This window comes from Antechinus flavipes, chromosome 4 (genome assembly GCF_016432865.1).
Source record: "Antechinus flavipes isolate AdamAnt ecotype Samford, QLD, Australia chromosome 4, AdamAnt_v2, whole genome shotgun sequence".
In the NCBI taxonomy this organism is placed as follows: Eukaryota; Metazoa; Chordata; class Mammalia; order Dasyuromorphia; family Dasyuridae; genus Antechinus; species Antechinus flavipes.
In genome coordinates, this window is record NC_067401.1 from 412,502,169 (window position 1) to 412,515,630 (window position 13,462).

Consider the following 13,462-nt stretch of genomic DNA (forward strand, 5'->3'; position numbering starts at 1 on the left):
AATATAAGTGCCTACTATGTTCCAGGCACTGTGCTAAGTGCTCTAGATACACAGAAAGGCAGAAATCAATTTCTGCCCTTAAGGAATTTATAATCTAATGGGGGGACAACATGTAAACTACTGTGTATAAGTGAACTATATATACAATTAAATTAGAAATTACTAGGAGAGGGAAGGCACTAGAATTAAGAGGGATTAGGAAAAGCTTCATGTAGAACAGGGCTTCTTAAACTTTTTCCACTCACAATCCATTTTTGTCTGAGAAATTTTTATGTGACCTCTGGGGAATATATATATATGTATACATATGTTTACTGACAATAAATTATCATTTTGCAACCCCCACATCCCCCCATTAAGTTAGGGGGAACCCTATAGGGTTGTGACCCATAGTTTAAGAAGCTGTGGTGTAGAAGATGGGTTTTCATTGACTTGAAGGAAACCAGGAAGGCCAGGGAGTAAAGAGGGAGAGCATTCAAGGTATTAGAGACAGGGAGAGTAAATGCTTAGAGTTGAGAAATGGGGTGTTTTATTCAAGAAACAGCAAGGAGATCAGTGTCACTGGAGCTAAGAGTACATGGAAGGGAATAAAGTGTAAGCTGACTTGGAAAGATGGTTGGGCATGGGGTGGGGAAGAGGGAATAAGGTTATGAAGGGCTTTGGATACCAGACAGAGGATTTTTTTATTTGATCCTGGAGGATCCCTGCTAGGGAATCTACTGAGTAAGGGAGTGACTTGATGAATATAAGCATTTATGATAATTGTACTAAATTCTTCCAATAATTATATCAGGAGGGCCAAGAAGTTATATAGCTGCTGGAACACTGGATGCAGAAAGGACCTGAGTTCAAATTCGGCCTTAGATACTTTCTAGTTGTATGATCTTAGGCAAATCACTTAACCCCAATTGTGCCTTCCCTTTCAAAAAAAAAATGAAAAAATAGTTTTATCATTTGATCCTCATACCTCTGGGATGTGGGGTATTATTATTATTATTTCCATTTTATATTTGAGGAAACTGAGATAGAGGTTAAGTGACTTGCTCAGCTAGTGTCTGAGTTCAATTTTGAATTCAGGTTTTCCTGACTGCAGACCTAGTGCATTTATCTGCGGTTCCACTTATCTGCTCCCAAAAGGCAAAATCAGTTTCCGTTCTCATAATCATAATGGAGCAGGATGTGCTCATTCTTTGCTAGGAAAGTCAAGATTCAAATTATTTTTTACTGTAGATACACCATTACCAATTTTCCCCTTGTCTATGTATTTATTATAGGGGGATGCTGAAACTAGGGCTAATGCTCTGGAGAGCCCATTGTTAAATTTTCAGCATGAATATTTGGAAATCAGGGAATGCTAACATCAGAACTTGAAATATCACAATGTCTAAGCTTAAGAAAATTTTGAAATGGTAAAAATGTTAATAATGCAGAATACATTTAAAAATATATCCCCATATATTTTTTTCTCCCAGGAAGAATGAAGTGTTAAACATTTTTCAGCACACCTCGGAAATGGGAAGAAGATAAGTAAATAACTGGATACAAATAAGATAGATCCAGAGTATATGAACAATTGAACTAATATTTATAAAGTGCTTAGCACATAGTAAGCACTACACACAAGTTATTATTGTTTTAAAATAATGATAATTATTATTAGTAGTAATCTCAGAGAGTGAGGCACTAGCATTTGGTAGGGAAGTGAGAAGGAAAGGCTTCCTGCAGAAATTGAGATTTGAATTAAATCTAAATGGAAATTGGGGAAATTGAAGGGGAGGAAAGGGAGCATTCAGTTTGTGTAGAGACATGCAATTGGAAGGTAGAGTACCCTCTCTGGAGCACGCAAACAGGTAATAGGGGATGATTTGCAATATGTCTGGAAGAGAGTTTGGCATAAGAAGATTGGAAAAGTGGGAAGGGACCAGACTGCAAAGGGTTCAAAACCACAAGCATAATACTTTATATTTAATATTGTAGGAAATAGGAAGACATTGGAATTTATTGAATAGGAGAGTGACTTGGTCATATCTATGTTTTAGGATCATTATTTTGGCAACTGAAAAGAGAATGGGAAATGGATCCCCTGCTAGCTGCATTGCTCATTCTTTGGTATTGACTTATAAAACCACCCATCAACACTATCTGTGTTGTATTGTTATTTTTTCAGTTGTGTGACCCTATTTGGGGTTTTCTTGGCAAAGACGCTGGAGTGGTTTGACATGGAAATAGGTTTAAGTGACATAGCTAGTAAATGTCTGAGGATACGTTTTAATTCAGGTCCTCCACCTTGCTGCCCCTCCAATTCATTTTACAAATAAGGAAACTGAGGCAAACAGGATTAAATGGCTTGCCCAAGGTGATGCAGTATGTGTCCGAGGGCAGATCTGAATTCAAAAAGATAAGGTTTCTTGATATCAGGTCCAGTGCTCCAGCCACTGTGCTATCTAGCTGCCCGTGTTGTATTGTATTTTATTTATTTTCTTAAATATTTCCCAAAAACATTTTAATCTGATTCTGCACATTTAGCAGTTTTTTAAAAATTCCAATTAAAATCACTCTTCTACAGGAAATCTTTCCTCATTCCTCTTATTTTAGTACTTTTCCTTATTTTAATTATTTTCCACTTATCCTGTATGTAGCTTGCTGGTACATATTTGCTTGTTTGCTAGTTATCTCTCCCATTAGGTTGTGAGTTCTTTGAGGGTAGAGACTGTCCTTTGACTCTTTTTGTATCCCTAATTCTTAGCACAATGCCTGGCACGTAGTAAGCACTTCTTTATTGATAATATATCTTAGGATTTTGCTATGAATCAAAGTTAAGCTCACTGACCTATAATGTACAGGCTTTGGTCTCTTCCTTATTTTGAAATGAGGACAGCATGAGATCTTCAGGCCTATGGTACCATTTCTGTTCTCCCTTATCATTCAAAAATGTCTCCCATGGCTCATTAATCACATCTGCCCCCCCTTTTTCCAGTGCCCAATAAGTGTGGGGAGAGCTAGAAAACCTACTGGCAGAAGGCCAAATTCAGCCCTCAGCCTGTTTTTTGTACAGTCCATGTGCTCTACAAAAAATTTACATTATATATATATTATACAATATATGCAATAAAGCTGTATCTAAAAATATTGAAACCATACACAGACATTGCACCGGATCTGGCCTTTGGCCCGAGTTTGCTGACAACTGACCTAGAATAAAGTTCCTCTTGATTAAGTGAACTAAGACTCATTAAGGACAGTTTGGGCTTCTCTTTTGATCTTCTGTTTTTGCCTTGAGTTTCAAAGTCCATTGAGCCCTTTTTATCCTGTCTTTTTAAGACCAAAGGTTATCATCTTTGGTAGAGAAAAAAGAAGCAAAATTAAAAGTCAAGAATAAGTTTTCAGTTATCGTCCTGTCCAATCTGAGCAGTATTCCAATTCCTTCTTGGATACTTAGTTCTTAAAACATCTAAAAAGAAACAAAGAAAACACTTTAGAGGAAATTGTTTTTGTCTTCGAGGGACTAAGTATCTTTTGGAAGAGAGAAAAAACCAATCCTCATGTGAGAGAGCAGCTAATATTAGGTGACAACAGTATGCAATTAGAAATTGAACTAGGAAATTCTCAGTGGGTTCTAAGGTTCTGGATGAAACATACCCCAAACCTGAGATTACTAGCCCAAACTGGAAGTTTTTGTCAATTGCTAAGAATCCACATTTAAATCTCTAGAGAAGCAAACAAATCTTCTGTGACTAGAACAAAAATATGTCCTTTAATACATTTGTTTTATTTTTAGATCTTAATCTATGATTTCATTGGATAGGGAATTCCTTCTTATGCAGGTCAGCATCTGCTCTGCAGCAAGAGAGTTACCTGAGGGACAAGGAGACTTTAAGTGTCCTGCCTAGGATCATACATTGCTTACTTGTCATTGGTAGAATTTGAACTTGGATTTTTCTGGATTCCAAATCAGCTTTCCAGGATTGCCTCTCACTTATTGCCTTTTTTTTTTTTTTTACTTATTAGCCATTTTAAAAAATCTATGTTGAGATGAATAAAATACAAAGTCATTTGAAAACATTCCTGAATTCATTAATGCTTTTAGTCATGATACATTCTCCTTAGGCAGCTGGGTGGTATAGTGAAGAGAATGCTAGATTTGGAATTAAAAAAACACCTGGGTTCAAATTGGACCTCAGATATTTACTAATTGTGTGACTTTAGGCAAGTCACTTAGCTTGGGCAAATCTTTCAGCTTCCTCAACTACAAAATTGATTCATAATAGACTCACCTCACAAAATTGTTGTGAGGATCAAATGAGATATTTGTAAAATGCTTAGTATAGTCCTTGGCACATAGTAGGTACTTAATAAATTCTTATTCCCTTTCCATCTTCAAATATAGAATTAATCCAACAGAAACACATATATACAAAATTATATGTATAAATATAAAATTCATATATATGTACACATATAAATGTAAAATTATATATAATAAAATATAAAAATATATAAAAGTATATATAAATCATTAGTCTCATGTCCTTTTACATGAAACACATGAAATTGTTTTGATATTAAAAAAGACCCCTCTTACTTATAGAGGTAGGGAACCCCTGCCCTAAACCACACACTATATTCTCCTTAATTTTTCAGTTCAAATACTATTAGTTCTCACAGGTAATAACTACATTATCGAGACATATTTGATTACTGGTCCTGGTAGATTAGGGGACAACAAATGGAGTCACAAAGAATCAGACAAGATTGGAACAACTGAAGAATAAGTTCCTCTGGAGAGACAGTGTAGATATCTTGTTTCTTATTTTCCCAGCCTCTTGAAACAGCTTGCTTTTTTTTTTTTTTACAGATGCAAGTAATTTTTGGAAAGTTAGACACTGAAGCTCCCATCATTTAGTGCTGGGATCAATTCTAGGATTTCTCAAAAGAAGCATTTCATGGTATAAGAGATTTAGAGCTGCAACAGGAGTTAGAGGCCATTGAGGCTGCCTCCTTTTGTGGATGAGGAATATAAGAAACTAGAAGTAAATCAATTTGTCCAGGGTCACAAGTCTGATGAAAGGTTTGATCTCAGCTCTTCCTGACATCAAGTTCAGTGCCTTTCCTACCGCACCATGCTGCCCCACTTAAAAAGACGAGCATAAGAGCAGAGGAGAACAAGACAAAAGGAGGAAAAAAGGAATTAAACAAGAAAATAACCAGTATGAAGGACCTGGAGTGGGGCAGGGACATCCGAGAAAGGAGGGAATTGAAGGCCAAGGGGAACGGAAGCAAAAAAGGGGACTTATATAACCTTCTATTGTCCAAGTAGCTCCAAGGGCGGGACAAATGTGTTAACTTATAAATCTCTGCAACACCTCTGGTAGGCAGGTAGGTGGTAAAAATGAATCCTGAAATAATAAGGTTCTATTTATATAGAACCTTTCTCCAAGGAGCTCAAATAGCTACACAGACATTATCCAATTAATCCTCACAACCTCCTTCTAAAGTAGGGAAGTAGCAGTAGATGATCCCCATTTTACAGATGGAGCATTGGAGAACCAAAAAAAGGATTTTAGCTGGGGCCAAAGACAGCTGTCTTCTCCCACAATCAGTGCTAGATTCAACCAGGCAGCTTTTCAGTCCCTTTGGAACCCCAAGCCTCCCTGGCTCGTGTTATGACTATTGGTCTCATTTGCAAATGCTAGTGTTGGAAGTGGAACCATCGGCACTAAAAGCACAGGTCTGCTGGTGTCACTCCCCAGCTCAGGAAACATTAGTGATTCCCTATTTCTTTTAAGATAAAAGACACCTAGATATGTGACCGTGGGCAAGTCACTTAACCCCAATTGCCTCAGCAAAAAAAAAAAAAGAAAAAGATAAAACACAAATTCTTTAGTTTTACCTCTCTTACAGGTATCTCATATTCCAAAAAATGCTTTATAAAATTATATTCTGGACATCTTAAATTCAACATATCCAAAACTGAACTCACTATTTTACCCTTAAATCTTCCCCTTACCATCTTTCTTGTTACTGTCTAGGTGACCATCATATTTCTTGTTGACTCAGGCTTGCAACTTAGGTGTTATTTCTCCGCTCTCTCTCACTATTTCCCATTGAATTTGTTGCCATGTTCTAGCAGTTTTACTTTGCAATATTTCTGGTACATATTGACACAGCCACCACCTTAATACAAGCTGCATCACATACACCCAGACTATTGTAGCAACCATCTGCTTAGTCTTCTTGCCTCAAGTCTCTTTCTGCTCCAGTCCATTCTTCACTCAGCCCTCAAAGTAAATTCCCTAAAACCTACATCTAACCATGTTATTTCCTTCTCAGTAAATTCCAGTGGCTTTCTATTACCTCCAGGTAAAACTCTCTGTGTTTTAAAATCCTTCATAACCTGACCCCTTCCTACCTTTCCAGTATATTTTTCTCCATGTGTTCTACGATTCTGTGTCACGGACTCTTTGCTGTTCCTGGGACAAGATATTCCATCTCCCAACTCTGGACATTTTTATTGATTGTCCCTGGTGCCTGGAAAGCTCTCCCTCTCATCTCCACCTCCTGGCTTCTTTCAGATCCCAATCAAAATCCCAGCTAAAATTCTGCAAATAACCTTTCTTAATTGTAATGCTTTCCTCCTATTGATAATTTCCAATTTACTTTCTATCTTGCTTGTATTGATTTGTTTACACGTTGTGTTGTTTTCTCTGTTCCATTGTCCTAATTTTCCCCTTCCTTTTCTCTTCGGCACTTAGCACAGTAGGTGCTTAATAAATGCTTCTGGACTTTCTTATTTAACACCCTTCGTAATCTGGCTTCAGTCTGACTTATGAAGCTGATTCTTCATTACTCCCCCTCATTCACTCTACATTCCAGTCAAACTGGCCTATTTGCTGTTCCTTGTATATGACATTTCATCTCTTATCTTTCTATATTTGCACAGCCTGTTCCCATGATTGAAATGCTCTCCTGGAATCCTTAGCTTCCTTCAAAAACCCATTCAAGTATCTGATGCTCCCTGTTCTTGGTACTCTGCTCCTCAAATGCCTTTGTATTTATTTGAGATTTGCTTATTGTCTGTCCTATTAGACCAGAAGCTTTTTGAGGACAGAGATGATTTTATTTATATCCTTATATCCTATATGACAAATGCAGTTCTTGCTATGTTGTTGTGACCCATTGTGACCCTATAGACTCATCACACCGTTGCTATTTGTGGGTATTTTTTTTTTTTGGCAAAGATACTTCTCAATTTGATTCAGGTAAATAGAGTTAAGTAACTTGCCCAGAGTCCTATAGTCCTCAGAGTCTGAGGCTGAATTTGAACTCATTCTTTTCTGATTCCAAGCCCAGCACTCCATCTGCTGAGCCACTTAGCTGCCTCCATCTGACACATGTGGGTGCTTAATGAATGTTTGGCACTAGGGATACAAAGACAAAATTGAAAAGACCTGAACTTTTCCAGGAACGTCCATTTTTGAGAAAATGATCCATCCTTCATTTTCTAGACTTTGCCACTGTGTGTTAGCTGCCTTTTCCTCCTGTCTTGTACCTTCTTTTCCTATTAGTGTCTTCTTTCTGGGTTTTTCATTTTGAGGAAGAGCCAAGGACAACCATCCTTCATTCTTAGAACTTTACCTCGTTTCCTTCTCTGTGTTTTTCAGCTCCCTTTTCTGAACAGTCTTACCCTATTAGTAAATTAGCTCCTTGAGGGCAGGAAATCTATTTCCTTTTGCATGTATTTGCATCCTCAACTTTAGCACAGCGCCTGGCACTCAGGAAGCACTTGATAAATGCTTGCTACTCGGCAAGACTCTGAATGAGGTAGGGTACCAGATTTATAAGCTTGTGCCGATGACATTCCCTGCCCATCATTGCAAACAAGCCAGCGGGATGCTTGACCCGGGGATGAGGAAACAGGAAAGTAAAAGCTGACTGCTATGTGAATGATGGGCTGAAAGTATAGGTATTTTGGGAGCAAACTCCTTTGGCCAAGTGGCATCTTCCTTGTATCCTGCCTGTCTCCATGGTAACTCCAAATCATCACAGTTTATGTTGATTCATGTTTCTGCCGTTACTAGGATTGTTCAGAAGTGGAGCTTGCTTTTAAAAGATTTGTAGCAGAGACTTAGCACACAGGATCAAATTGAAATCTAATACAAAAATGACTGTTTTTATGAAAAGCTTTTAAATATTGTACAGACCTGGGTGGAATATTGGCTAACTAAATGCATGTGGGCCATTTTTGATGGGCTTGTCCATAAACCTCCTGCGTCACTATGGCTTTCTAAAATATTGCATTCTGAAATCTAATTCACTTGCTCTATCATTCCTTTAATTACTTTGTGTGTGTGTGTGTGTGTGTGTGTGTGTGTGTGATGTGACAATGTCATGGATTTCCTTGGCTTCTTATGAAGTGAGCCCTTTTGTGCAAGAGATACTGGGAAACTCTCCCTTTGAAGGACCAAGGGAATTTGGACTTTCCCAGAGGATTAGCAGCAAACATTCACTTTCCTCCTTGGCCCCAGTCATTGTAGTTGAATCATTTTTCAGTCAGGTATGACTCTTTGTGACCCCAAAAAAGGTTTTTTTTTTTTTGGCAAAGATATTACAATGCTTTGCCATTGTCTTTTCAGCTTATTTTACACATAAGAAAAGTGAGGCAGAAAGAGCAAAGTGAGTTGTCCAGATTCATATAACTAGTAATTGTCTGAAGAAGAATTTGAATTCAGGTTCTCCTGGCTTTAGGGCTGGCACTGCATCCACTTAGGCCCAGAGAGTCAGGCTTTCTTGGCTACCATATTGAATCATTGACTTATCTTAATTCTCTTGGCCATCAAAACCCTAGGTCTGCTTCAGAACTGTGTCTTCCTTATCTATCCGTATTTTATCTTTTGCTGGTAAAGTTGATTTTTAAAAACCTAGATATAAGTCTTTACATTCATCTCTTTTAAATTTCATCTTATTAGAGTCAGTCAAAGAGGGAGTGTGGTCTTTGAGTCAGGAAGATCAAGGTGACTATCATCTTAGGCAAATCACTTATCCTCTCCAAGTATTGACCATAAGTTGGAAATCAAATGCCAAGCTATATTGGTATAGAGAGTTTTCTCTCTGAAAGTGCCCTATCCTGATGATATCAAAGGTAAAAAAAAAAAAAAAACGGGCACATAATAATGTTACGATTTCTCAAGCAAGTAGGCAAAATGCAGAAATTCTATGTGAAATCAGTTTTTATCTCTGAAGATCAAAGTGATTTCATTTTTGTTTGAAACAAATTGTACATATTTTGGAACTCATATGGCACTGGGGAACTATCATGTTTTGTGACAATTCTCATATTTAGAAATAAAATCAATAAATTTGCATTGATTTCCGGTTAGACATCTGTACACATGGCATTCTATATATCCCCCTAGTAAGGCTTTGCTAATATTACTGAAATTCTTCTCCACAGTCCATTCAAATACAATGACATTTTGTGTCTGCCTCAAGTCCCTTCTCATTCCAGTGTATTCTCCGCTTAGCTGTCAAACTCAACTTCCCTAAAATGCAGGTCTGACCATATCAACTTTTCTCACTTTGCTTTCCTCACTGAATAAGCTCCAGGGGTTCCTTATCATCTCTAGCATCAAATATAAAACCCTTTGTTTGACTTTTATCCCCCCCCCCATTTTTTTTTCTGAGACAATTGGAGTTAAGTGACTTGCCCAGGGTCACACAGCTAGGACGTGTTAAATGTCTGAGGTCAGATTTGAACTCGGGTTTTCTTGACTTCAGGGCAGGCACTTATTTCTTTTTTTAACCTGGCCACTCTTCCACCTTTCTAGTGTTCTTAAACCTTCCTCTCTTCCATGTAGACCACAACCCAGTGCTATTAGCCTCCTTAATGTTTTTGAACATGATGTTCCATTTTGTAACTCCATATATTTTCTGGTTCTCCCCCATCCTTGAGACACTCACTTTGCTGCCTTTAGTTTATCTGGCTTCCTTCCAGCCTCCATTAAAAAGTCCCACCTTTTTCAGGAAGCCTACTCTACTCTTCCTTAATCTTAGTATTTTTCCTTTGAGACCACCCACCCAATTTATCCTTTATCTTGTTTGCACAAGTTGTTTGCACATTATCTCTCATTAGCTTATGAGTTCTTTGAGAGCTGGAACTGTATTTTATTTTATTTTTATGTTTTGCTTTATATCCTTAGCACTTAGCACAGTGCCTGGTCCACAGAAGGCACTTAATAACTTTGCTTCTTTGTTGATTAACTTATTTATCAAATTAATCAGCATTAGTTACTTACCCATTCAGTAGGATATCTTGGTTTGAATTTCATCTGCAATTTTAGACAGATGTGTAAACTTGGGCAAACCACTGTAACCTCGATTAGCCTCACTTTTCTTGTCTATAAAATGGGACAAATATTGCTTACATTATTCATCTCACAGAGCTGTTTTGAGGAAAGTACTTTGGAAAGTTACTTTGCAAACTTCAAAGTGTTCCACAGATGTAACTGGAAATTTTTTCATCCAGGGCAAAATCTGGTGTTTTATTAGTATGGTACTGATAGGATAAGTGGAACGGACCTTCTTTGCCATAAGGGCTGCTGGTTGAGAAAAAGTGGAACCTAGGGAGAGACAAATATGACTTTAGTTTGGGGGCTACATGGTAACTTAGGTGTTGGAACCCTGCCAGTCAGCAGAGAATTGTAAGATGAGGTGTGGGGACATTGTTTGGGATCCAGAGGAAGCATGCCTTTCTCCCTTCAGTGGTACACCCTCCTTGCCACATCAGTGTCCTGGGCCAGAGTATTGTGTGCCCCTTGCTAGTTCTGGCTCTGTGCAGACATGCATTGTTATTATTGTTAGCAGTGCAGAAAAGCACCTGACTTCTAGGGATTTCATATGATGGTTTTTATATATAATTGCATATGGTCACTTCTGGCATTCTTTATTTGCATTATAGCAAGAAGCTTCAGAGAATTCATCTGTATTATTTACACCTGTCGGTCTATTTTTTTTTTTCATAGTGAAGGGAAATCTTAAAGTGATCTTAAAGCCTGGAATCAGCCAGACTATTTCTTTATTTAATAAGGAATTGACATTTGGCTAGCAACAGGACTGAAACCCAGTGGCAATGAGGAAGTAAACCTTATCTTATACCGCTAAAGCCCCTTTGCTGAACTGAGTGACACCATGGACATTATTAGAGCGAGACAATGAGTCACTGTTAGAGACAGCAGTGGAATTTATATTTGGCCCCTGTCATTAGGCAGCAGGCGGGGATCGCCGCATCATTCACTGGCTTGACAGAATGCAGGTTTTGCATGAAGATTCCTGAGGTGAAAAGTGGGCTTCTTCCCAATCCTCAGAGCTACTTTTCCTTAGGGATGCCTCTTAGCTCTAGTAGGTTCTTTCTTGGCACTTGCAGGTGGAGGTGAATGTCAGACATTTTTTTCCCTCAGAGCTTAGAGCAAGAAAACTCAAGACTAGGGGCCCCAAGGAGAAAGCCAGGGAGGGTGCAGTTTTGACTTGTCCTATGAAGCTGGGTCTACTCAGAGCTCCTTCTGGGATGGACGCAGGACCTGCAAAGATCTGAGTAGTCAAGGAGCCTCAGAAGAGGTATGGTAAGAGGGCAGACTTGATAAGGGGAGAGATGTCAGAACTGGGCAGAACAAAGGGGAGACTCACTCTTCTGCAAATGCAGAATTACAGGAAGTTGCTAAGTGATAGCGGAGAAAGTCAGGAGATTTTTCACTGTGGGAAGATCCAGGTGAGAGCAGAACATGATAAATGAGCAGGGCTGGGCAGGTAGAGTATATGGAAGTTTCTCCTTCAGAGAAGAGCAGGGGTCGGGGGAGGAAATGGCTGAAATGTGGTACCCTGTGGAAATGCCTTAGGTCTGTGAGACTCCGCGCTGACACGAGGCACAGTAGCAACAGGAAGCCTAGCTGCCTCATGAGCCAGGGAATGGGAGTCCGGTACCTCGGAGCATCTGTCACATCACGCTGGACCTATTCAAGCACCCAGTAGCCCCCTGCTCACTAGAAGGTTTGGCTGGGTCCTGATCCCCGCTGTCAGCAGCCAAGGATTCCGATTCCCGATCCCGGAGTAGCTCCGGGCTCTCGGACTGCAGCAGAGCTCATTAAAGCCAGACCGATTGGAGGCTCGATTGCCAGTTAAGTCGGGGCTGAGGTGGGGGTGGGGCAGGAGGAAGAAATAGTTCTATCTGAAGTCCCCCTCCCCCCCTCCTCCCCCACCCACACTCCTCCCCTCCAAGTCTCCTGGTGCCGAGGCAAGGTTGGGATGTGCTTCCTTTTCATTTAACTGAAGCCCAAGGATCCGAGAATCAGGTTAGCAAGGAGGGAGAGTGCCAGGGAAGGTTCTGATCAGGTGGGCACCTCCTTCATGCTTCCAATGAAAATGGGTGAGCAGACACCGCGTGGCAAAGCCCAGCCAAGCCACCTCCCGCTGGGTGTGGGATGCTTGAGTATTTACTGGATGTGACAAGCCGAGAGGGGAGCTTTCATCTGTACTGCTTGCTGCCTGGCAAAAGTGGTGGGAGGTGTGTGTATGTGTGTGTGAGTGTGTGAGTGTGTGTGCCCTCACCCACAGGCATGCGTTCTTCGCCCCGCCAAGGATTTGACTGCTAAGAGATAGATTTGCTCTCTCCTCAGAGCTCCTTGACCAGCAGCTTCTCTGACCATCTGGCTGGCAAAGACCCCCAGGCCATGAGGACAGGTCAAAGGCAGTGAGTATGACTTCAATTTCTTCCATCATCTGGGTGCTTATGTGTGCAGAGTACATTATCCATATTTAACTAACCTATCTTTAACCTGCCTCTCTGTGCATATTGATTGCTTTCTCTCTATTGAAGCTCTCAATGGCTCTTACCCTCTCTCCAATCTCGTTTTTTTTTTCTTTCCATTTAACCCTTGGTTTACTTACTACTTGGGTGGAGTGGGGGGCTCTCCATCCCTCTCCTCGGCCTCTGTCCTCCTATGGAACACAGGACCTCCCTGAGGCAGCCAAGAAGCTATCAAATACCTCATCTTCCCCTTGGTACCTCAGCCCACTATGCTAAGGTTTTGGGATAAACTTTGGGTGCCCGGACTCTGATGCCTGAGCAAAATCATCGGCTTTAGAACTGGTGAGGGTAGTGAGCACATCTGTGGAGGGAAGAAGGAGCTTGGGATATGGTAACCCATGGATGGATTCCCATGGAATAGGATCAGATATTGGGTTTATCAAGGGAACAAAAAAGTTAGCTCGTTTGGGACAGAGGGTCTGGGGAGAGACGATGGAGGGTAGATTAGGGTGACATAACAGTGTCTGACAGCAGGCAGCTAAGACATCCAGGGAAGGGAATCCGCTGGAGATATGAGTCATTTTAGGGGGAATGGGGGTGGGGAGGGACTGCAGGGGAAATAGGAAGAGAGGTGAGATTGAGGGAGAATATGCCAGGAGATGGCTT

At 40.1% G+C, this 13,462-nt stretch overlaps 1 protein-coding gene across 1 annotated transcript in view; it reads left to right on the top strand.

The window, feature by feature from the left end:
- The window catches only part of RGS8 (regulator of G protein signaling 8), a 67,164-nt gene that overhangs the window by 18,238 nt on the left and 35,464 nt on the right, over positions 1-13,462 (top strand). Inside the window, exon 2 of the mRNA XM_051998819.1 lies at positions 12,666-12,739. The gene's annotated coding sequence lies outside the window, so the exon portion shown is untranslated. The remainder of the gene's footprint in view (positions 1-12,665; positions 12,740-13,462) is intronic.